The sequence below is a fragment of the Coccinella septempunctata genome, chromosome 1 (assembly GCF_907165205.1).
Source record: "Coccinella septempunctata chromosome 1, icCocSept1.1, whole genome shotgun sequence".
Lineage (NCBI taxonomy): Eukaryota > Metazoa > Arthropoda > Insecta > Coleoptera > Coccinellidae > Coccinella > Coccinella septempunctata.
In genome coordinates this window covers 40459168-40486390 of record NC_058189.1, presented here as the reverse complement: position 1 = coordinate 40486390, position 27223 = coordinate 40459168, and the positions used below count along the sequence as shown (strand labels likewise).

Below are 27223 nucleotides of genomic sequence, written 5' to 3'. Positions count from 1 at the left end.
AGTAATTTGAATTTTGTACTGATGTTTATGTCCTTAATTCATTCGTACAAATTGAAAACATTATTCTATCAATTCTGAATGCAGATTTATGTGCTCTGAATTCGAATATTTCATCTTTTCAAATGCTTTTCTAGGTTATATTTATTTATTCCAGTTCTGTGATCAAAACTACAGAAATTATTGAAGCTCTTTTATGATCAGATATTAAGCTGCGTTTGGACTTTCAAGTCCTACTGGGATGTCAATCACTCTTGAATGGACTATATCTCCGAATTCTCGCTTGTGAAGACGTTTTTGGTACTTTTTATTTGAATTCAAATAGTCTCATCCTATTCAAAATTAGAAAAAATATTGTGTGAAACACGTTGGGAAACACTATTTTTCGTTATTCGAGTTCTTCTCTCTACTCTCTTTACGAAAAATAATGCTCTTTCCAACTGGTTGCACAAATAACTATTTCATGGTTTTTCAACAGCCTGTACCTTCCAAACCCAGTCTATTCGGAAAAAATGGTATAAAAAAATGTTTCTTTTGACCTCTAGAATCTTCTGTTAAAATATTTGTATACGAGTCAAAGACGTACCTATTCCGATTGTATTTAAAAGACCAATATGCTGCTTCCTGTTATTCTATATTCTAAGGCTGTAAAGTATCGAGCCAAATCTTCGAGAACATAATTTGCGGACGAATATTCGGAGTTATGCACTGGCAAAGCCTGAAGGCACCGCTTGTTGTACTTTCAAAACTAGCAACTCATCCAACGAGGGAACTTCTCAGTTTTCCCTCGTCAAGAACCAGAAAGCACAATCGAATATACACAGGAAAGGCAAGAGTCTTCCTCTTCATCAGCCACGTTGAATGTGAATCAACTGCGCGAAACTTTTCCCCGATCGTCTCCCCTCAAGAGTTTGGAGGTGGATTCGCCGGAATATTCAAACCACTAATTCCTCATCTAGTAGGTATACGGTTTGATAATAACATCGGACGCGCGCCGTCGAGTAATAAATAGGTGGCCGGGGGCGGCGTGATATTATCCTCCGCACGTGACGAGGCTGCAGGATTCCCTGCCGTCGGCGGTCTTTTACTGGTAGAACGAGATGATATGGGGTCTCGTAAGGGATGGAGGTGTAGGGGTGAATAGACTACGGTGTTTCGGGAATCAGGCTAAGGCTTCGTATATATTTGTGCATCAATACTAGAAAAGATGCACAGCATCCCAACCGGCCCCTTGATTGAATCTGTAATATGAAGAAATAAAATCATTCTGAAACCGTCGAAAAATATTTGAAAATGATACTTCAACTTCCTCACTGCTACTGTAGTGAGGCATGATTAATGATATTGTCTCTAAAATAAATTTTACTCATTCGATTAGGAGTTCTTGGGATGTTTTAAGGAAATTAGGAGAAGCTGCTGCTCTAACTAAAGCCCCTTCAAAGGTGAATCCGGAACTGATTGCTCGCCGACTTGTAAATAAGCGAACACAGTTAAAATCTCCCAATCGAAAGTTCATGACATGAGGAAAAAATTACACAAATTCAGGAAATCGGCATCTATTGTAGATGTTATTTCTAAACTTTTCAATAAGGACGAATTAACATCTGCGATTAGATGCACGAAATCTCGAAAAGCTCCTGGGTTCGATGGCATTTATCCAGAATTCATGAAACACTTGGGGGTAAAAGTTTTATCGTTTTATAATGATATTTTGAATTGTGGTAAATTTCCAACTGAATTTAGAAAAGCAAGTTATTGCAATTTTGATGCATGGTAAAAATTCTTCGGATCCGAAGAATTGTAATCCTATAAGTTTACTAAGTCTCCCTTTCAAAATTCTTGGGAGATTGATCCAATTTAGGATTGAAACATATGTTGAGGATGTTTCACAAAATTGCCAGGGTGGTTTTTGAAAGTATATAGAAACTGTTTTGATCAGGTACTGAGCCTGACTACTTTTATTGAATCGGGTTTCAATAATAAGAAGAAAACAGGAACGGCATTTGTAGATCTATCGACGTACGATACGGTGTGGAAAGATTGTTTGATTTTTAAACTTCACAGTCACTTAAAATGTGGTAAAATGGTTCGTTTGATAGAAAATATATTATCTGTCCTAATAATGGATTTCCACAAGGAGATTTATGTGACATCCCTGATACGTCTTCCGAAAAATTTATTTACGCCGATTATGTCGCTCTTGCTTTTCGCCATTCTGATTTCGAAGTAATAGAAAATACTTTAACCCAAGATTTAGGAATCCTGAAAAATTATTTCCTTGAATGGCGGTTATGTCCTAATAAAAATAAAATATAAGTTTCCTGTTTCCATTTAAGTAATCAGCAAAAATATATAAAATTGAAAGAACCTTTAAATGATGATGTTTTACAACATAATTTCAATCCTAAATGCTCACGATATTTCAATCTGGGACTTCTAGAATCCGGTAAGTATGATTAAATTGAGAATAAATTTGGGAAGGAATGGAATTTATTCCGAGACTGCCACCTGTCGGCGAATATGAGGTGGTACGATGTTTGACAGAACGGGTAACCAATGCAGAGGTGTAGATTTGATAGTTTCAGTAACAATCCTCATGGAATCATTGAGTAGAGTATCGATTTTATTGACGTGAGCACTATTGAACCAAACAGAGCAACAGTACTCAGCAACGGAAAAAACTGTGATGTGTGATGGCATCAGCCAGCTAGCTTATGAAGTATATTGTTCCTCGATTTTAATTTCAAACGTAAACTTTCCAGATGCACCTTAAAATTAATAAAGAATCTAATTTTATTCCAAGATATTTAGGATTGAAATTATGTTGTAAAACATCATCATTAAAAGAACTAATGATTTTCTTTATTCGACTAATAGCCATATAGAATTTTGGCAATCAGAATGAAATTCGTGTAGTTTCTTTAATAAAGGTTTGATCCCTGGCTTTGATCTTCCTAGAAAAATTTGGTGTACGCTAAATCGACCTAGGACTGGCCATGGTCGGTGTAATAGCATGCTCTTTATGTGGAATGCTGTTGATAGTCCAAGACAGAGACATCCTCTTGTCTCTGGTCCAAGATGTGAGTGTGGCGCAGAAGAAGAAACTATAGACCACTTGGTAAAGAGATGCAGAATATATAAATTTCAGAGTGGTTTCGAAGGCATTCATTCGGTGACCGATTCTTTTTTGAGGTGGGTTCCAAATTTCGAAATTTGTTTCATGAGAAGTATAAAATTCAATACCCCCCTCGTTTATTTCTTTCTTTTTCGTTTTCAGATTATTCTCACTTCGTCAACCATCATGGTAGAAAGAAGGGGAAAGAAGCTTTTGGATTTGATTCTACGAAGAAGATGTCCTTCAATATAATAATTTCAGCTTATTCTTCACACAAATTCATTATCATTCACACTTAAACGGGCAAACAGTGAGTTTTTTCTGAGGTTTTTTATCTCTGTTTTCATGTATCATACGAAGATATGATATCTCTAGTTCCCAAATTACTACCATTATTGATGTGAAACATTCAGCCCGTGAAATCTGATTTCGCTCTCAGCGACTTTGCGATTGCATTTCAACTAGGCTCGCCATTACCGGTCACGCCCAGCACTATTCGAAAAAATGGGTTTTGATGGCTTAAACAAATTTTGCTATTTATGTATTGAGTTGAGTTCGCCGAAATTTCCTCTTATTTCCCGGAAAATCGAAAAAGGAGAATCATATGAAAACATGGAAAAAATTGTGCTACATTTTTTCTGCTGACTTGTGCCTCTGGGATTTTCAGAAAAAGCTTTTTCTTCAAATAATGAATATTAGAAAAAATATATTGTCTGTAGACAATGAATTTTGCCCATCCTGTTCATGGCAATGGGCCTATAATAAGCATACCGTTGAGAATTGCAACCCTCCACACCACATATGACTTCATCAAGATTTGCATAGAGTCATAAACAATCAGAATAACAATGTTTCCAGAATTCAACTTTCTGAAAAAAAATCTCTCTAAGGCCCGTAAGATTAATGGTAGTTTAAACCAAGAATGAAGGTTTAAACTTTGGATAACGATTATTTCTTAAGATCAAACATAGTTAATCCATCAAAGATGGTTTAAACTATCGATTAGTTTAAACCTTCGGGGCGGTAGGTTTAAACCATCCAAAAAGGATTAAACCCTATATATTCTATGAAACTATTTTCTACGAAGTTTTTGAAGTTTCTTGTTTGTTTTGATTCAAGAAATTGTGTTCAGGTTTGCGTTCCCGGTTAGAGAATTATTGAATTCAATGTTTGAAAATGAACATGGAATTGGAATATGATAGTGATTCGGATTCAGATATTGAAATCTTGCACGAGTTGAATGATTTCAATAGGTATTATGATAGACCATATATTATCCGTGATCGAGAAAATCATTGGGATGAATGAGATGATATCGAATTCATTGGATCTCCAAAATATCTGCAAGAGTAATTTTGAGAAAAAAATAAGCCAACCCACCTCAAGATGAAATATCAACATTCAATTTCATATTTTGTCTCACTTGCAATCCACATCTTCTGAATTGCTATGTTCAAAAGCAATTTCCACTTCGAAATTTGCCTTTCGTTAGATACTAAATATAGATATTTTCAGAAACGAAGCACTGAATGCTATGTATCAACCATAGGTTTTACCTCACACCTCAATAATAATGCTGATACAAAGATCACAACAGAACGCAATAAATTAATAAACTGATCGCTGCAGTCTGACAGAAGCACCGATCCAAAGATTAACACATAAAACTAAGAAATGACAACCAATGAGTCACAATTAGTTCAAATAGCCAACTATTTTGACAACTATACAGGATTAGTTAATCTCTTCTCATTTTGTAGTTGATCTTAACACGACGGTTTAAACCATAGATTAATTTTGATCGGAGATTCCTACGATTTAAACTACGATTAATCTTACGGGCCTAAATTGAGCTCAATGAACTTCGGCTTGGGTAGGCGATACTTATTATTGTTTCTGAATAAATATTTTCCATCAAGAAGGTGAGTCAGACAATAGTTTAGCAGATTGAGTCAAAATTTCATTTTCGTAAGAAAATCAACTTGGAATATTTCTGCACTTTCAGTGAACGACACACTTCTTTATCATCAGCTATCCATGTTAGAGTTAATAAGGATTTACGAGATTATGAGATTTTTCTCATGGAAAGTGAATTCTAGCAACACACTGTTCTTGTTACACACTTCAGATGATTTATGATGCTATGCAAAACTTGACTAGGCGTATGTTGTGTAAGGAGGGTTGCGATCCTCAACGGTATGAATACACTGCGCAAAAAAATTAACGCACATTATGGAAATCTCAAATTTATTCTACAACTCAAGGTGTTCTCAATGATAATTATTTTTATCAGAATTATGCATGCATATGTTATCCACTTTCAACGGTTTTCTTCAATACAGATGTTTTTTCCCAGAAGGAATAAAAAAAGATGATATTATCAGATTTTGAATGTATTGGCTCCATTCTGAAATCAGTTGTTCTCGATCAATTCTAGTGATCAATAGTTTTTCTTTCGTTTGATTTTCTACACTCGATCGCTATGCAACGCGAAACACGCAATTTGACCCAAGAGGAATGTGCCCAAGCGGTAGTTTTGCGAGAAGAAGGGTGGACATAAACAAGAATTGCAGAAAGGTTTGGAGTTTCCCATACAAGTGTGTCCAAAATGTTGCAGCGATTCAGGGAGACAGGTATGAATGTCCGAAGACCAGGACAGGATAGACCACGGGTAACAACTGCCATTCAAGTACGTTACTTGAGAGTTTTTTCGTTGAGACAACGGTTTGCAACCGCTCGCCTCCTTCAAATTCAGCTCGAGCAAACTCTTGAGGTGCAAATTAGCACTCAGACAATAAGAAATGGCTTCAGAGAATATGATTCAAGGCCCCGTGTCGCGGCAAGAGGCCCAGCTCTTACCCCAGCCCATCGAAGGGCGCGTTTGGATTTTGCGAGAGAGCACATCCATTGGGAAGAGGCCGATTGGGAAAGAGTTCTCTTCACAGATGAGTCTAGATTCTGCCTCTACCTTTGTGATCGACGTTCCCTTGTATACAGACGTCCACATGAAAGATATGCTCAGTTAAATTTCCTGAATACTACTGGTTTCGGGGGAGCATCGATTATGGTATGGGGTGGAATATCTTTGACTGCTGCCACAGACCTAGTGGTCGTTGATAATGAAGCTTTGAATGCTGATAAGTATATAAGGAACATTCTTGAAGAGCATGTAGTGCCATTTGCCCCATACATTGGTGAAAATTTCATTTTTATGGACGATAATGCCAGACCCCATCGTGCGCGCATCGTTCAGGAGTACCTTGAAGAGGTTGAAGTCTCTCGAATGGAATGGCCAGCAAGAAGTGCAGATCTCAATCCAATTGAGCAGGTTTGGGACAACCTCAATAAAAGGCTGAGAAGTTCAGAAAATCATCCAGCTACTCTTAATGACTTAGGAATCCAACTCGGAGAAATATGGGAAGGATTAGATCAGAACATTTTAAGATCACTCATTTTGAGTATGAACTGTCGTTGCCGAGCTGTAATTAACGCAAGGGGTGGAAATACCAAGTATTAAATCACTTATCAGCATTTCAGTATTTTGAAAATTGTTCATTTCTCTTCTTTCACATAAGATACGGTGAAATCCTGAATTTTTCTTCCATTAAATGTGTCTTGTTTCGTTCAAAACCTTCCCGAGAGAACATAAAAAATAAGTCAAAGTCAATGTAGAGTTAACTTTCATTAAAATTGAGATTTTCAGAATGTGTGTTAATTTTTTTGCGCAGTGTATTAGACCTGTTGCCATTTACACTGATCTACTGATTTTTTTCTAATATCCATTTGAATAAGTTGCCTATCTTATGGGAGATTCTTCCATAGAAAGGGATGCTGTTATACTTTTTACTCAAGTTCTCTGCAATTGTTGTCCCATTATCTGGGTTTTGGAGCTGCTGGTCCATCTCTAATTTGTTTTAGTATTTTGTAATTAATCTCTCTATTATGTATGGTTCAAATACATTTTAAGTTGCGATTTGTTTGATAGTAGTCACTTCTTGTTCAATCTTATTGTTGTCTATTGGAGTTTGGAACTTCCCGTGTATATAGGTTTTAACTGCAGAAAGCGTATGTCTTCACTGTGAAAAGAGAGTCTGAGTTAGCTTCTTAAAAATATCAAAGGAAAGGCTTGGATTGGTATTGAGGATGGTCAGATCCAACAAGTTCAACCGCTGATTCTTTTCCAATGTGGAATTGATGCTGGTGTGGAGTTTGTATCCGATCATGAAATCCATTGAATTCCTCCTGATTGTCGTTAAAACCGATTATAGCTATACCAAAAAGCAACTCTTTGTCTGTAAGGGTTGTTGCTCGGGTTGTTGCTTGTGAGGATGAGGTTCTTTTCCATGTAAGATATGAAGATCTCTGCAAACAAAGGAGATAAGCTTCCATACTAAGACCGTCTTCTTGAAAGTAGATTTTGCTATATTATTTGAAGAAATCTTGTTCCAAAGATAACTTAGCGAGTCTGTAAACTCTGTTGCTCATCCCATCTGATATCGTTGATTGCATCAACCGGTTCTTAAATATTCGTGATGTTTGAGGTAAGGGCACTATAGTGAACAGATTAATTAAAACAAAAGAGGCCAACAAAGTATTATTATGTTCCAGTTTAACTTCTTCAATTTTTTTGGTAGGATCTGATGAATCCTTCAAGCTATACGAGGGAGTTATACTCAACATTTTCATTCAGGAACTTGCACAGGTGTTTTGTAAGCCAAGCTATTGAAAAATGAAACTATAGGTCTTATGAATATATTGTCCTTGTCGATGTTGGGAAAACCATATAAGTCTTGTTGTATTGAACTCAATAGAGAGTAAAGAAAGTTTATTATATTGAAGTGCAAGCGTATATGGAAATCTTGGCATCGCAACTCCGGCCAACTCCAATATAACCACAGCCTAAGGGATTGAGGTGTACGCCTGAATAGAATACATTGCTTCGGGATTCGGGGTAAGCGAAACGCTTGATTGATTTTTTATGATTCGTAACGGACGCTGTTTCGCTTCATTATCGTAATGGATGTGTACAAGAATGCTGAATTGCATTCGACCCACATTCAATCTTCTTTATAACGTGGATGATCTTGAGCTCCAGGGGTTTATCGGGAGATATGAAATTCTTATTACTTTAACAGGGTAGATATGGAAAGACCAGCCATTCCTGATCGAGAAAAATGTTTCATCTTGTCGATGGAGACTGATATACAGAGTTTGTAGTTACACTGTTATTCTTTCGTTATTCTACTTTAGTCATAATTCCCTATATAGAATGTAAGATATCACTTACCTTTCGATTAAACACGAAAAGAAGCACATTTTCGGCACTTTTCGAATTGAAAGGGTTCATTTTGCTGAAGAAAGGAGCAGGATGATGAAGATGGTTATTCACGAAAAATCGCACTATTTAGACGAGTACTTTTTGCCTGAAGGGTCCAGTGAAATTTGCATCAACAATTTTCCTGAATGTCTTTATTTTATGGGTGAAAGATCAGGAGATCTAGGGGGCCAAGAAAAATCGACTTGATTTTTCTCAAAATGAGTCAACGTAATGGCTACATGAGGTCTTGCATTATTATGTTGAGAAAGTGGATGGGATAGCGCACGAAGTTAATCCACCACCTCCTGGATATAACAACGACGGTCATTTTTGCCTCTGATGAATACCAAATATTACCCACCGAGAAACGAATTGAATTAGTTTTTCACAACTTATTCTAGGAGGATCGAATGAAAATTGTATCTAGAAATATATATAGTTATATTTATCGATTGATTACTCTTTTTTGTGAAAACAGATGATTAGGTATCTTGACTTGAAAAAATATATATCCAAAATTCCTTGAAACTTGGTGGTCTTTGTTCTGTTTCTCATGTCACTAAATATAGTTGAAGAGTGATTACATTAAAGTGTGCAAAATTTCGTGAGTTTGTTTCACTAAAAAACATTTCTGAAACTTATGACTGGATAACATCATTATTGTGCACGAACTTACGAATTTGTATTGATATCTAATTAGCCTAGACTAGTTCCATGCATGAAAAATAATATTAAGTTACCATAGCAACGAACAATAACTCATTAGAAGTGTCAGTGTGAAGATGGAGGTCAAAAAAGTAGTTACACAATGAATTAAAAGAAAGAAGATGTCCACCAAAATTGTGAAAATCGAAAAATTGGAGAATCTAGCCATCATCACGTACCTGTATTTAAAAGGGGTAAGAGGTAAGCAGATTGACGAAAATATGCTTAATACCCTTGGTGATCAATGTCCTTCGTATGCGATCGTGAAAAATTGGACTGCAAGCTTCAAAACAGGTAAATTTTCCATTAAAGATAATGACCGATCGGGAAGGCCAGTTTCTGTTCAGTCTTTGAAAATATCGATGCAGTTCATGACATGATTTTATCAGACCGTCGAATTAGGCTTAAACGGATATCTAAAGCACTGAATAATACATACGAACGCTTTCATCTTATAGTTCACGTCACTTTGGACATGAGAATAATTGCTGCAAAAAAGGTCCCCAAATGTTTGAATGTTGACCAAAAGCGTGTAAGGGTAGAAGGATCGCGTTCGATCTGTGCTTGATTTGAAAACGATTTAGACTGCTTAAACCGAATTGTTACTATGGATGCGACTTGGGTACATTTCAACGATCCAGAATCAAAGCAACAATCGATGGAATGGCGACACTCTAGTTCTCCAAGACCTAAGAAGTTTCGTGTCCAAAAATCTGCTGGAAAAGTTCTTGCTTCAGTTTTTTGGAATTGCCATGAAGGAATTATGATTGATTTTTTGGATAAATGTAGAACAATAACCGGAGATTACTACTCTACATTACTGATCACTCTACGGAAAAAAAATTTAAGAGAAAAGACGCGGAAAGCTATCCAAAGGTGTTTTGTTTTTGCAGGAAAACGCCCCTGCACACAAATCTCATGTTGCCATGCAAAAAATTCGCGATTTAGGGTTTGAATTACTAGAAAATCCCTCTTATTCACCAGATTTGGCCCCATCCGACTATCATTTCTTTCCTCAACTGAAAAAAAGTTCAAAAAAGACTAAATTTTCTTCCAACGAGGAGGTAATAAAAGTTGTGGAGGTCTGGTTTGCAGAGCTAGAAGAAACATTTTTTTGAAAGGCCTAGAGACGTTGAAGGTTTGCTCTAATAAATTTATCCAATTAAGAGGAGAATATACTGAGTAATGAAATATTTTGACATTGAAGTTTTGTTTGGTTCTATAGTAGGCTAAGAATTTTTCAATATATCCTCGTAATGAAGTTATTCTAGAGCCAAATATCAATTTCGGTTCAAATCTGTATATTCGTAATAATGGTAAAACGCATGTTTCATTTGGCGAGCGAAGATACAGTGAAAGAACTGTATTGTTAAGAAGAAAGAACTGAAACAGTTATGCGGAGAATAACTAGAATATATTAAGAAAATTCAAACTATCAGTGTTTGATCACCATTTTGTCACTAGATTCGTCGTGAGAGAACTCCAACCCATATTTTGTTGTTTTTATGCCCAAAAAAATGCAGAAACCGTGTGTGAGTAGCAGCTCAAAGGCATATTTAATGTGACAGGAAGGTAAAATACACTCAACTCCTCGAAAATCCCGTCTACTGAGAATTTATACGATGAAGAAGGAGTCGACAAATAACTTGAGTTCGTGAGGGTAGTAACAATTATTTTTGAGGATAGCTTGTTGACTCGTTGAAGAGAATTCATTAAATTCATGTTTGATTTTCATTCGAGAAACGTGCACTGCGGCTTGAATGTAGGTATGAATATTCTCACTTGATGAAAATCAACTCATTTTGAATGAGTATTTGCACGACGAGAGTGCTCGGAAACTGGAGACGCATTGAATTTATCCACAACGTTCCTACCGCCATTTTGTATTCAAGCCATTATTTTTCAGAACAATTTCAGTAACTCCATAAGGGGAATAAGAAATTTGGAATTCTGCTCATTTATGAACAACTAACGAACTTAACATTTCTGGTGAAATTCAGACAGAATGTGTTACTAATTATACAGCGTAACCAAATATAATCAAAAACAAAAGAAAACAATTTACAGCAGCCAATATGTTGGACAAATCTCCATGATACAAAGCAAAACATTCGCATTTCCACACAAATATACAAAACAAAGAGAAGCACAACAACACTTGCATACTCCTATCTCTCGTTTACTCAGGATTGATTAACAAATTGAAATATTGTTTCCTCATTTCATAAATACACGCTTTGATTTTATATTTTCTTTTCTTTGCACTCCGGATCTCTCTTATTTCTCTTGAAGTCTCGTTGTAAATGCGCGGGGCGAGGTAAGTGTAATATCTCTGGACAATTCTCTTTTTTGCTTTCGGCACCCAGTAGTACGTGGTCCCCCTTCGGGTTTCATAACTGTTAGTATTCAGTTGGATTTTGATCTTATTGGAGGATATTGCAGTTAACATCAATGACCTCATGGAGAATATATATGGTGCTGTTGATAGTGGAAAAAAAATCTCTGCGTGTTTGTTAACCTTAAGAAGGGCTTTGACAACGTTTGGTACAGGAAAATGCTGGACGAGCTTCAGAAATTAGAAATAAGTGGCGTGGCACTCATGTCGTTCGAAAGCTACTTGTCAAATAGGATACAGCAGACGAAGATCAATAATTCTGTGCGTAGTGAAGCAGTGGTCAAGTGGGGTGTACTCCAGGGTATTGTCAAAGAGTATCAACTCTTTGGTATTGTTGTAGGCACAATACTATTCTTAATATATACAGGGTGTTCAAAAAAAGTTGACCCCCTCTGTAGGATAGATAAAGAAAACCAAAAAAATTATTAGGGTTCGCCGAGTAAAAAATTTTGGTAACGCCATCCCAATTTTTTTGAATGTAATGGTTTCATTGACGGGGTCTCATTTACGCGACAAAAAATTTTCAATTTACAAAATGCAAACTAACTAATAATAATAAGAATTGAAAACTTCAACATTACTTTATACCAGCATCAGTTATTACTTCATAATTTTCAAATAAAAATATTGAGGAAACGGTACACATAAGTATCGAGTTTTACCAAGTGTACCTTTTTGATGTAGAAGTGAATGATATTTGAGTTCATTAGAAATTTCGAAAAATAAATCTGACTTCAAAAAAGGTATGTTCAATACTACTAGGTACGAACCGTGGGAACTAGCGCCCTCTATGAGAGTCAGATAGAACAAATTTATGGCATGCCTCAGGTTCCCAAACATATTCGTATAAAATTTCTTTACAATATTACCAGTAGCTTCGGCAAAATCGTACAAAATGTGTATGAGTTTTTTCCTTCAACGACCTTTATGTTGATGGCATTACGAAAATGTTTTGATGAGCAAACCACAAATTTTTTTTCAGATTTCTAGCCATCCTAGAGACGGGGTCACCTGTTTTGAAACACTTTGTATATATGAGGAGTATTGGGCCGGGAACTGTACCCTGGGGTACATCCCACTTGACTAAAAATAAAAAAACAAGACTACTCCATATTCGAACAAGAAATTCTAGTAACGTCTTCTGATTGTGTGGAATTTCTGGGGTTGATAACACGCTGAACTGGCGATCTCTGTGCACCTTTGTCTCGACTCGAATGAGTTGTTAAATTTATCGCGTTAAAACGGCTCAAGAATATACTGGCAGTGGCTTTGAAGAAGTGTTTTATTCTTTGGCCTCCAGCCATATGAATTATAACACGATTCTTTGGAAAGGCTCTCTCTCTCTCTCTAGGTAAGAGCGAGATTTTTATTTCTCGAAAGAGGATCATGAGCTTGATTGTCGGTTTGACACCACGGGAGTCCTGTAGACCCACATTTATTAAGTAATTGTTTTCCTTGCATATATATCTTCAACAACTTGCTTTTCATTCGGAAAAATATGCATAAGCTGTGAAAGTGGTCCAAATATCAAGTATCAAGTATGATACCAGATTTAAGAATTCAATCTGCCTACATACTACAGAAAACAAAATTTCGAAAATCGCTGGAATCAAACTTTTCAATCACCTACTATAGCGAATTGAACAACTAGAATATTTTAAGTTCAAGAAAGTCATTAAGGATTTCTTTTTGTGAATTTCATTCATTTCCTTTTTTGCTGTTCTTTTCTCTCTAGCATGGCATTACGAAAGTAAATTTGTCTCATGGGATGTGATAAATGATTATGATTATTATCACTGCCTCACTACTCACAGCATTGATCTTCGTCTGCTGTATCCTATCCGACAAGTTACTATCAACTTGACTGCCTCGCCCCTTATTTCTAATTTCTGAAGCTTGTCCAGCAGTTTTCTGTGGCAAACGGTGTCAAAGGTCTTCTTCAGGTCAGCAAACATGCAGAGGTTTTTTTTCCACTATCGACAGCATCATATGCATTCTCAAAGAGGACATTCAGTGCAGCCGCAGTTGATCTTCCCGATATCAAGTTGGATGTACTGGTTTTCGGATGTTAGCTTAGTTGTTCAATAGCCCTACTCGTACAAAGTTCCCTTATTATTATTATTATTCATAAACCCAGAATAAAAAAGCTTAAAAAGGCCTAATTACAGATAAATTGAATCGAAGTGTACCTAGTTGTTCCTTGTATCCTCTGCGATATTTTTCCACCTGTGTGAGGGGAAAAACGTTTTGATGAGAGAGGGAGCGCTTTCTTAGCAGTATGAGACTCCAAGTTGTTTTGATAGTCACCAAAAAACCTCTCGCACATTTTAGTTTCAACTTCTCGCCCTTAAAGCGTCCCTAGCAGAAACGATGAGCAGCAAAAGGCCCTTCAACCTTGTTCAGATTAGTTTCAGACTAGTTTACTCGACTGAACTACTCCCCTAGTGTGAACAAGGTAAAACAGTTTATGGGACCAGATGACTTGAATTGACCAAAGTAATACTGCGTTCCACATTCGCTATGCCAATACCCTAGCCAGGGTTCTGACTGACGAAATAATTTCTCACAGATGGTCCTCTTTTCTCCTAAACATCGTGTATTCAAAACTGCCATCCAAACTACGTATAGAGTTTTAATATTAACTCTTTTTATTTAATCCTTCTTTGTTCTTCTCTGATCACAACTTTATTTTCAGCAGGGAAAGAAACTAGACGACAAACAAATTTTGAGCTCTTTGTCTAATAAAAATATATTATCTGTCTTCAAGGATCTGTCGACCCTTTGTACAAGCACCATTCCACAATATGCGAGCTTTATTTCACTAAAATTTTTTTAAATTATTTAGAATTAAATACATCAAGGCAGTAATGGTTCATTGTCTATCTATATCACGAACTTTTCTCGGGTGGAAGTACAGAAGTCGGAATTGGTTTCCCTATACACCCTATTGGAGCATGGACTCTACAAACATATAGGATGTGGGAAATAAATTTCTGCTGATCATGCCATTTCCCACAAATTTTAGAGGTGTTTATATTCTTCTTATACCATTCAGTATTTGTGACTCCATAGCTCAGCCGACTTCGAAAGAGAGAAAGATAATTAGTTCCGATAAGTCTTAGTCTTTCAAACTTTTGAAATACAGAGTGTGGATGTTCACTAATACGATCTTCAAGTATTTTCTTCAGTTATGCTTGTTACATTGTCCTTCTACTCTCCATAATTCTGGTGGAGTAATAAGCATTCCTACTAGATCATGATCTATTGTATTAAAAATTAAGCGATTTCCCCTTCAACCTTGCTCTTGTCTACGTTACTGACTGGTTCCCAAATATCAATGGGACAATAACTAATTGACCGACGCAGAAGCCCCACACTGGAGCTGTCAGAGATTTACGTTCGATCATTGTAATGATTCTTTATTAGTTCATCTCATTTAAGTCATTCTCTTTTGAGTCTTCCTGTTCAATTTTGTTGCTAATGTACTCTCAGTCTTTTCGAAATTATTAATTACTTCAATAAATAAGTTAACGGCATGCAGACAATTATTGATATTTAATTCAAAGACATTAATTCCACTACTAAAATTAATTACTTCATTTTCATGTTTTTTTTGTCATGCTTTCATTCTGTACGAAATGATTGTACGTACAGGATTATTAAGAATCTTCAAACAGATTTAAAATTCTCACAAGTACTGATCAATTGATAAGTCCACTTGAGTCAACTAATTATTGTGCCCCCTCATATATATGTATTTTATTATATTTTACAGTTAACATAGGTGCTCAGACCTCTAGATTTTCTCACATTGATATGGTTATGTTGCACCATAATTGAATTTTATCATGTCTTACTCATTTATAATGAATGCTGATTCATTATCTTCCACTGCTCATCTAATTAATTTGAATCAGTTATCTCATTTCTCAGCTTAGCTCTGTTTTTTTACTATTTCACTTACATATTACTAATTACTGTTATAGAGTTTCAGATGGATGAATTCTCATGTTCTTCAGGATGGACCCTGGATTTATTCGATTTCATTCAGAACACGACGTGAATTTCTCTAATATGGTTCAACAGCCAGTGGTAAGCCATGAAAATGGTTGGCAGTCTCTCGTCCTGGCTCCATCCTGGAAGGTCTGCTCTGGTAATTGTGTACTCTCCTAATTGGTATGATCTCCTCATTTTACTTGGTATTCTCATAGATATATTCTCATATTCATTAATCTTGCTCAACATACAGATTGGATCTCAAGCCTTCTGCTCTTTTCGAAACCAACGATTAGTGGTTTCCCTCATTATTATTTTCATTTTTAACGTTTATTATTTTCATTTTCAACGTTTCAATCGTGTTCACTTAAGTGAACAGTTCGCCTCTGTCATTGTTGTATTGATGAATTTGGCATTCTTCATGACCAACGTTGTTTATATTAATTATAATATTATTGCTCTACTCATATTTAATATATTGATCCCATTGATGACCAGACTTAAACATATATAATTATTACAACTCAGCTTTTCTGTTTTTCTCGCAGAATAAAGAGGCTCTCTCAATCAATTTTCATTGATTTTTCTATACATATAAACGTTGAGTTAATATTGAAATTGTCGAACTCTCTCAATGTCTGAGTCTGACTTCAAGCGACTTCTCATTTGACCTATTCTAGATTACCTCTGTTTTTAGTTGAATAATGTCACTCTGAGTTCATAGATGTTGTCAAAATTTGTATTTATTACTGTACTAGCTTCATACGGGTTGACTTCTTCGTGTTATGAGTGTGAACGGTATACAATAAATGATTTTACACTACCATATCCAACTCAATTATCTGATAAGAGTCCATTGCATTAATTTCCACAAATTCTGAACAACCCCGATTCTAATGTTCATATTTCGAATGTTCTAAGCTTTCCCAAGGCTCTCTTTGTATCACTAAATAGGAAGACCCTTTATTTCTGATTTCACTATCAGCTACTATGCCCAAGATGAGTCATCACTACTCAATATCCTTATTACTTTTTCCGTGCCTCCGTTCCTTCGAGGTACCTATAACTTTTTCATCGAAGATTTAGGATGCAGGCGGTTCATATTCATCACATTTCAAGTAGTTTTGTCGAGCTTGAGAATTTCATTCACCTTTCAGTTAAACACTCGAAAAATTACGTATTACTATAACTGTTTTTCGATAAATGCTCCTGAAGGAACAAAGTAGCATTGTGAGCATATTTGTGTCCCTCCAGCAACTTACATCTTCCACCCATTTAAGATGAACACGGATCTAATTCTCCATCTCGCAGAATCGATAAATCAAACGATAGGTACAACACCTCCGACCTTCACGCTCTGTTGTATAATACCGGCGTTCGAATAATTCCGAATCCGTTCCCTTCTAATCTTCGGATTGTTAGCGGAGTTATGGAAGCGGAAAGTTCGGCCACCCCAGCGATCTATCGACCTGGCGCGAGGGAGAAATCTGTATTGTCCCGGGGCATGAATCCAATCGTCGCGTGAAATGTTAACGCCGACTTTTAATCCTGCCAACTTCGTTATAACCATTATGAGCAGTAGAGTTTAATTTTGTATCAATTTGTAGATCTATTCCCCGTTCCACGCCGAAGTGCAGATCACCGAGCTGTGATTTGTAATCAGTTGATTAACGGGGTAAATAAGATTTGTTTACATAGGCAGTTTGATGTCATATCTTCCAATCGGGAATGGACATAGAGTGACGATGGTGAGAATCGGTCGATTTTTCGTGCTAATGTAAATACACGGATGTGGAGTGTTTGTCGGATTACAAAAGTCGTGTAAATCGGTGAAATTCACTGATTTATGGGCGGAGAGCAGAAAACAGTGACCTTCTTTCAACGAATATTCGTTTACAATTTTAATTCTCATTGACACTTACATTTGGTGTTGATGGTATCTTTGACAACATCATTTCATCGAGTCACTTGAAATTCAATAACAAAATTCATCAACTTGACGATCTTCCTATTCCCTAAACCAGTACCGGCGTCTTTAGATGAAATTATAACAAATCATTTTAAAAACAAAATATTTCTTAGGAAAAGAATGATATCTTCAAGTGACGATTTATCGGAACCTTATTCTGCAATTTTTCAGGTGAAATATTTCGGCAATACATGTTTGTTATTCTCAAACAAACAATCTCAAAATTTAAAATTCCCGAAGAATCCGAATAACATTCTAGTTCAAACGAAGAAAAACCGTTGGAAGAAATTATATTATGTGATAACGGAAGAATAACAAAACAAAAAACAGATTGAACTGAAACTTGCAAGAACTGGTTCCTGAGTACGACAACAGACAAAATAATTGAGTCATGTTGATCAAAAACAATTTTAAAGGTAGGTAGGTAAGTTGAAACGATAAATAAAAAAAAATCCAAACAAATTATCAATAATCAGAACAATTTATTTCACGAACAGGTGAAAAATCTTAATTCGAATACTGGGGTCTTTAGTAATTTCACCCGAGGAATCGAATGGGCCAATCAGATTTGGGCCCAAAAGGGCCTTATACGAGATATGAGGCCCAATTTCGAATGCAAACTCATCTTTTTTATTGCAGATTCCGATTCAGCGGGAGATTTCATTGACGTGGGCACTGTTGTACCAAACAGAATAACAGTCCTCAGCAACAGAATATCGTAGAGCCATAGCAGCTGTAGGATGTGTGATGATATCTGGATCCCATTTAAAGCCAGCTAATTTATGAAACGTATTATTCCCCGATCTTGATAACAGAGACTTCTCAAATGAACTTTCAAATTCAACGAAGAATCCAATTTTATTCGGAGATATTTAGGATTAAATTTATTAGAATTATTATTATTGTTGATTACTCGAATGAAAACAAGTCCATTATTTGAAGTTTTGAAACTACTGCATTCGTCATTATCAGAAACACGAAGTTTTCGATCACATGAAATATTTTCTAACAAACGAACTAAACTAGCAGCAAATAAAGTGGGACAACTAAAAAATTGCCCAACAATTGAGACTGAAGTAACGAGGGCCCGACTCAGCGATTCGCTATATGGCGAATTCACTGAGGGAGCCCGGAAATCAGGAGGCCAGTACAAGCGGTTTAAGGATACACTACATCAATCCCTAAAATCAGTTAATGCCAATCATAACTGGGAACAACTAGCGTTGGACAGGTCTCAGTGGAGGTCTTTGGTACACAGTTATAAAGGACACTCGAAAAGGATACAGCGACTATCCATGCCCGGAATGTGGTAGGATCTGTAGGTCACAGTTGGGTCTCTTCAGTCACAGGAGAGCACACAGTCGCCATTAGCCCTGAAAAATTATAAGTCTGTTCGCACTTTTTTTCTTTTCTTTTTTTTCTCTTTCTTTTTTTTTCCTTTTTTGATCTTTTTGTAGATTCATTCCCGGCAACGGGATACAGCAATGATGATGCCCAAGTTTGAATAGCTATCACTTCAATATCACATTGAAGATGTTGGATTTCACCCCGAGAAGCAAAAAAACCTCATCTATCGCCTACATTGGACAAGGGTAATTTTCTTTCAATCCCTTCTTGCTGTACAGGGTGTGAATGTGAGACAGTTAAATATTTTCATTTTTTCGCGAAGAATTCTGGAATATTAGAGGTCTTTACAAAGTTTGTTTCGATTCTGGATTGATTTTAAGGACAACGCTTCGAGACATCTTTGCCATTTTTCGGATACAATGCGTTGCTATGGAAATATCGCCATTTTATTAAATCATCTCTTCTGGTAATTTTAGCTTCAACATTTCTATAGAAAAGGGATATTGGCTTCAGGACTGCTAATGGGGTGAATAACACACTCTCTTCAAATTGTCGACGTTTCGATCCTGTTTGGGATCTTCTTCAGGACTAAAAAAGTTTATTAAAATATCAGACAAATGAACAATTTGGTCACAATAACACAACACAACATTACATACAGTTCCCTGAGAAAAAACTAACATTCAGGTGGAAATTTCATATACAACTTACCAATTTGGTCGAATGTATTACGATGTGGTAGAATTTGTTAAATTTAATCGGAATTGTGCGTATAATTTCGTCAGATCTATAAAATTTATTATGAACCGTGTGTGGTCTTAGCTCGGCTAATATGGTACTGATCGACGGTGTCTTGTTTTTCTCCCAAACATGTTACGGTGCGACTCTCACGACGCGACGTAGATTTATTTTTTATGAATTTCTCTCATTAAGTTATTATAAATTATGCTCAACTTTTGAGTATCTGTTCGGATATTAACTGTGTCACGTATAAAAATGTGTATCATTTCACTAATGCATCTTTTGTGGTAGTTGCTTTCTTTATCCAAGATTTTTACATCATTAAAGTCAAAATTGTGATTTTCTTGGAAGTGGTGTAAAGCCAGCGCGGTTTTTTTTTTTTCGTTTTTGTCTCTATTATTTTCTTTACAATCATATGTATGCTGACGTATACGATTTTTCAGGTATTGTCTGGTCATGCCGACATACGATAGGTTGCAATCTTTACATGGAATTTGATACACTAAATTAGAGGTCATTAGTTTTGGATGAGAATCTTTCAATTTGGTGTATATTATCTCAAGTTTTGTTAGAGGATAGAAAGCAAGTTTGATGTTAGTTGAGTGATTTTTCACCAAAATTTCAATCTTTTCTGATAATCCCTCAATGTATGGAAATTTATAATAGATTTCATTATGGTTATCATTAGGCTGTTCCGTGTTCCGTATAGTGGTTTTAACAAATTTGTTTTTATAGAGATGTATAATCTTGTTCACTAAATTTCTGGGGTAATTGTTAATTTTTAAGATATTTTTTATTTTAGTCTCATTAGCTGACCAAAATTCTTTACTACTGAGACTGTAACATCTGAACAACCGTATTAATCTTATGTATTTGTGGATGGTGTGAAAGGTAATTGAGAACCCGGTTTGAAGAAGTTGGTTTGTTATACCAATTGGTTGCGATTGATCCATCGGTTTGTCTGATAAGTTGGACATCTAAAAATGAAATTCTATTTTGTGTTTCCTTTTTTAAAGTGAACTGAATTCGTTTATGGAAAGAATTGAATGTATTGATAAGTTCATCGACTTTATCATAAGGAACAGCCATCATCCACATATAACTTTAAAATTGGTATTATAAATGTAAGTTTTTTAACACATTTGCAAATGACATAGTGCATCACCATGTTGGCTATGGTAGAACTCGCTGGATTACCCATCGCCGTGCCCTCAATCTGTAGGTATATTCGTCCATTAATCGTAAAGTAACTGGAATCAAAAATGAACTCTATAATCCTACATAACATAGTTCTACTTAATTCTGTATAGGCTGATATATAAGACCAATTTTCCTTTATGATGTGTAAAACTAACTGCTTCGGTATATTGGTAAACAACGAGACTACGTCCAAAGACACTAAAACATAGTTTGGGGGTAACTGCACTGTTTTTACTAGTTCAACAAGCTCAAGTGAATTCTTCACATTATAGTCAAAAGTTGTAGTCTAAGGAGATAAAATTTGGTGGATATAATTGGATAAGTTATATGTAGGGGAATTTAAACAACTCAATTACCTTTCACACCATCCACAAATACATAAGATTAACACGGTCAGGAATATGTTGTTCAGATGTTACAGTCTCAGTAGTAAAGAATTTTGGTCAGCTAATGAGACTAAAATAAAAAATATCTTAAAAATTAACAATTACCCCAGAAATTTAGTGAACAAGATTATACATCTCTATAAAAACAAATTTGTTAAAACCACTATACGGAACACGGAACAGCCTAATGATAACCATAATGAAATCTATTATAAATTTCCATACATTGAGGGATTATCAGAAAAGATTGAAATTTTGGTGAAAAATCACTCAACTAACATCAAACTTGCTTTCTATCCTCTAACAAAACTTGAGATAATATACACCAAATTGAAAGATTCTCATCCAAAACTAATGACCTCTAATTTAGTGTATCAAATTCCATGTAAAGATTGCAACCTATCGTATGTCGGCATGACCAGACAATACCTGAAAAATCGTATACGTCAGCATACATATGATTGTAAAGAAAATAATAGAGACAAAAACGAAAAAACCGCGCTGGCTTTACACCACTTCCAAAAAAATCACAATTTTGACTTTAATGATGTAAAAATCTTGGATAAAGAAAGCAACTACCACAAAAGATGCATTAGTGAAATGATACACATTTTTATACGTGACACAGTTAATATCCGAACAGATACTCAAAAGTCGAGCATAATTTATAATAACTTAATGAGAGAAATTAATAAAAAATAAATCTACGTCGCGTCGTGGGAATCGCACCGTAACATGTTTGGGAGAAAAACAAGACACCGTCGATCAGTACCATATTAGCCGAGCTAAGACCACACACGGATCATAATAAATTTTATAGATCTGACGAAATTATACGCACAATTCCGATTAAATTTAACAAATTCTACCACATCGTAATACATTCGACCAAATTGGTAAGTTGTATATGAAATTTCCACCTGAATGTTAGTTTTTTCTCAGGGAACTTTATGTAATGTTGTGTTGTGTTATTGTGACCAAATTGTTCATTTGTCTGATATTTTAATAAACTTTTTTAGTCCTGAAGAAGATCCCAAACAGGATCGAAACGTCGACAATTTGAAGAGAGTGTGTTATTCACCCCATTAGCAGTCCTGAAGCCAATATCCCTTTTCTATAGTTAAATGCAAGGACGAGATTGTTGATATGGAAATTCAACATTTCTCCGCCAATATTGGATTTTTAGCTGGTGATGCAAAACTCAATTCTTATATTAGTCTTTACTTGTTTTTTGAAGAAGAATAGAGGAAGATTAAGTGTACCTACACTGTACCGAGGAATACTTTGTGATGAAGCTGTGTCTTGCATATGAGGCAGGCTCGTGATAAAAAAAATCCGAGAAAAAATCTTTATTTTATTTGAAATTTTCTATCGTTTTGCTGGGCGTTACACATTGAAAGAAGCTAAAAATAAAATGAGTATCATTCTTAGGCGTTTAAATTGCAGCTCAATATGGATACCATTTTCTCTTCTTTTCGATGAGATTTCACCTGAGAGTTTCTGGCTGACCCTCCTCCAGGAAAATTCCAACTTTATCCAATAGGGTTGATAACTGGGTAGATATCTAGGAGGAATTCAGTACGTTTGAAAAATATTGCTGTTGACGATACTTTTGCAATGATTATGCTCTATAAGGCAAGAGATTATCGCCACAAAAACAAAATCCGCAATCCATGTTATCTTCGAAGCTGTAGAAAATGTTACTTAAAATTGAGTTTTTTTGATCATAGGTTCCTTTGGGCACGTCAATGTAGTTGATTAGTTAGATTTCAAACTATCCTTGATGCAGTTTAAACGGTATCTGCTATTGTTATATTATGAAAAAGGACGAATTTTTCGGGAAAACTAGAATTTCTGAAAATTTCGGTATTTCTATAGCAACGCAATGTATCCAGAAATTGACGAAAGCATTCCGAGGTAATGACCTAACAATCCATAAAGATAAACTTTATAAGGCCCTTGTTAAAAATTGAGCGAAGCCCCCCTCCTACCTTTCTCTAGTCGACGCTCCTGACCAGCTACGGTGGCCAGGTATAGTACCCCGATTCTGCAGTGCGCTAATTGAACGAAGCAGCAGCCCCACTTCCAGTGTTTTTCAGAACCGAAAAACTTCACATTATACATTTTCTTTTCATTATCTTTGTTAACTCTATAGAATTCAATTCTCTTTGTTCACTTTGTTGAATTTACTTCTCATTAATCTCGATGTCTCTGTAAAACTTCTCATTTAAGTAATTCTCTTTCTAGTCTTCTCATTTAAGTAATTCTCTTTCTAGTCTTCTCATTCAATTCTGGTTCTACTCAAAAGGCAATGTACACTCAGTCTTCTAAAAGTGATTGATTCAACTATTTTCATGTTTTTTTTTCATTTTTCATTATGAATGAAATGTGCCACGTGTAAATTATTTCAGAATCTTCCAACAGATTTATAATTCTTACTAGTACTGCTCAATAAATATGTCAAATCAAGTCAAATCATTCATTTTTCTGCTCAGAACTATATATTTATTTATATTTTTATAATTTACATAGATTTTCAGACCTCTCTAAATCTTCTCACATGAAAATTGGCATGTCTTTCTCATTGATAATGAATGCTGATTTACTGTCTTCCCATGCTAATTCCTTTTATTTGAATCTGTTATTTCATTTCTCAACCAACTCTATTACCTGCTTAATTACTTATGACTTATTACTGTTGTCGAGTTTCGGATGAATGAATCCTCATGTTCTCTAGGGTGGACCCTTGATTTAGTATTTTTCCTTAAGAACACATGCGAACTTCTCAACTATGATTCAACGATCAATGGTAAACCATGATACACGTTGATACACTCTAGTCCCTGGCTCCACGGAAGGCCTGCTCTGGTAATCGTGCACACTCAATTGGTATGATCTACTCATTGTTACTTGAACTCTCATGAAACATTCTCACGTTCATTCATCTTGCTCGATATACCTACATGTTAGATTTCAGCTTTCTCGAAACCAACGATTAGTGGTTATCTCTTATTACTCTCGATTTGCACCTCTCATAATTTATCAATTGTATCTTCTGTTTTTCTGGGCGTTCTAATCGCTTACTTGTAGGTAGTCCGTCTCTGTAAGTGTTGTATTCGGTCAAGAATTTTAGCACTCTTCAAGACTAACGTAATGTATACTATTCTTGCTCTTCTCAGATATATTATGATTGTTCTTCTCATTTTATTGATTAATTTTGATCTTTTCGTTTCATTGTGATATTCTAGCACTTCTCAGATAAATTAATTTTGCTTTTTTCATTTAAATTGTACGATTCATGCACTGCTCATACTTAAATCATAATCATTGGTCAACTTACATTTAATGTATGTATCTCTCCTTGTTGATCAGACTTACGGCCGTTTTCAATAAACTTCTCTATCCATTTTTTCAGTTACTGACGATAGAAAATCCATCTGATTTCGTTTCTATGATCTATCTGTTGATATATTTTAGAATGGTTTCCAATCGTCAGTAAGTGAAACTATGGATAGATAGGTTTATTGAAAACGGCTGTTAGACAATGTAGGTTCACCTCTTGGCCTATTTCACTGTTACAACTCGTTTTTTTTCATTCAAATTCATTATTCTAACCTTTTGTTTTTCTGATGGAATAAGGAGGCTCTCGCAATCCGATTTCATTGATTGATCTGTCACTATAAACGCGTGTTTATTCTGAATTTATTGAAAGTCCAACTGCTTTGAATTATCTTTGAGTCTATAGATGTTGTTGATATTTGTTTTTTATTACTGCATTAGCTTCATGTAGGTGACTTATTCATTTTATGAGTGTGAACGATATACAATAAATATTTGTATACCATCTCCAACTCACTTGTCACTTTTTTGACAAAATTGTAACACCTTTGATTTTGAACAGCCCTCAATATTTCTAAATTCCTAGCCATTAAACTGAGGAGGTTAAAAAAAATAGCCTGCGCCAGTAACATGAGTAACATGATATTAGTGGTGTTTCACAACACTGGTGAAAAATGCAACATCGTCGAAGGTATAGTTAGAATTTTAAGAAAACAAATGCGATTTAATAAAATAGTGATATTTTTATACGCATTGTATCCGAAAAGTGGCGAAAATATCCCAAGTTGTCCTAACAATTCACTAGTTATAAAAAAATTTTTTTGACTGCCTTACATTAACACCTTAAAAAAAAAGAAGAGATAGAAAAAAAATTACCCTGTGCCAGTGGTAGGAGGAGGTTTCGCGTCTAGGAGAGATGCAATGTCATCAAAGTAATATAAAAGTTACAGCTAGTCAAACTTGGGCAATTTTTTAGGTGTCCCACTACATTTGCCTCTCCGTTTATTTTACTACATTTTAAATGACTGTGAAGTTTGAAAATATTGATGAACGAGGAGCCACTGGACCACAGGTCCTTTTTGCGACTTGGGAAAAGCACGGATTTTTGTTCAGAGCTCGCAAATATTTTTCAACATTCAATTAGGAAAACTTATTCACAAGGCCAAACTAGAACTCCCTTGTTTGAATTTCACGTCTGGTAAGTAATATTTGGTAATAATACCAAATGTTTTTTCAACCTGTTGAAGATGCAAACTGCGCTCTGTGGCCGATATTTCACTATTCTGTATATATTTCCATGGCCAATGTTCTTCGAAGCTGACCACGGCACGGCTTGAACGTGTCAGAACAGCTCGCCGATCAGCTAAATTTCATCGGTATACAGTCGAACCTTGAACATCCCGAAGAACATTGACTAGTAGATTTTCTGTGACGTATTTATGCATTTCCTCCTTCTACACTCGTTTGGTCTACGACACTGCACAAATTAAGTTCCTACCTGCATAAGTCGTTTCAGTATAGAAAATATCAAAATAGCTAAATACCTATATCAAAATAGGCTACCCTATTCATACGAAACCTTGGGAATACCGGAATTCAAACAGACTACTCAAATTCCCATCAAGAGTCATCATAGAGAACGTTCAAAATTTCTTGCCAGACCTGATCCACAATACAATTACATTACATTAACCGAGTGAAGTGGGTGCACCTTGAAACTAATTTCACCGAGAAGTTCAGGGAAACTCCACATCTCCTGTCAACGACTAACGCTTGCGTGCTCATAATAAGATTCTCACCCGACAGTCCCAATGTGTAGCAATTAAAACGGACTAACGAATCGAAAATAGGTACAGCAAGAGACACTTCTGGGCGCAACTCGGTAGCAAATCGATTATCGCACGAGGGCAAATATATTCATATATGCCGGGGGTATGACTGCGATCCTTGGGGTCGATTCGGGACGCGAACGGGATTTTGAGAGCCATTTTCATTGTGCTTTTAGGTGCATGATGGCATCCACGAAATATTTATGAACCCGTTGATGGAGACAAAGGATGTTCGGTGATATTCTATTTTCTTCCCTACAGAATGAAGGAAAATATACGGATACCAGGTAGCGAAAGATAATTAATCCTGAGTGTAGCTTCAAGGTCATTTCAAGAATGTGAGTCCACAAATAGGACTTTTTGTCTTCATCCCAGATAATTGTCAGAAATTAAAAGGATAGAAAATTTGACGTTGATAGTCTTAAAAGAGGTCTCAAGAAAAACTCAGTCAATGGCACATACAAACGTGAAATTTTCGTCTCTTATTGTTTCTGAGATGAGAAATTACATTAATAGATGACCAGTAACATATCTGCTATTTTTTTTTGGGAGATCTAATAGGAAACTTTTTTGTTATGTATCATGTATTTGATATGTGCTTGTGCTGTATCCGAATTATATCCAAGTTTTGTAAATGTCATGTTCCCGCTCCATGACATCCACGTAACATATTTGCAACTTTGGTCTGCATTTAGCATTTATCAGTTTAAGATCATGGAGAGAGTATCACACCATTTGCACTACCTGGGCTCAGCAAGACGTGAACATATATGAAGGATTGTGAGAAATGCTATTGACAGTATTGACATAGTGGTTTTTATTAGTGGATTTGTATTTATTATCATTCAGTTTTTTGAGGTATATGTATATTTTTTCCAGTTGAAGAG

The 27223-nt window shown here is 35.7% G+C and overlaps 1 protein-coding gene across 1 annotated transcript in view; it reads right to left on the bottom strand.

Annotated features, from left to right (window-relative positions):
• The window catches only part of LOC123306659, a 255047-nt gene that overhangs the window by 48290 nt on the left and 179534 nt on the right, over window positions 1-27223 (bottom strand). The window lies entirely within an intron of this gene.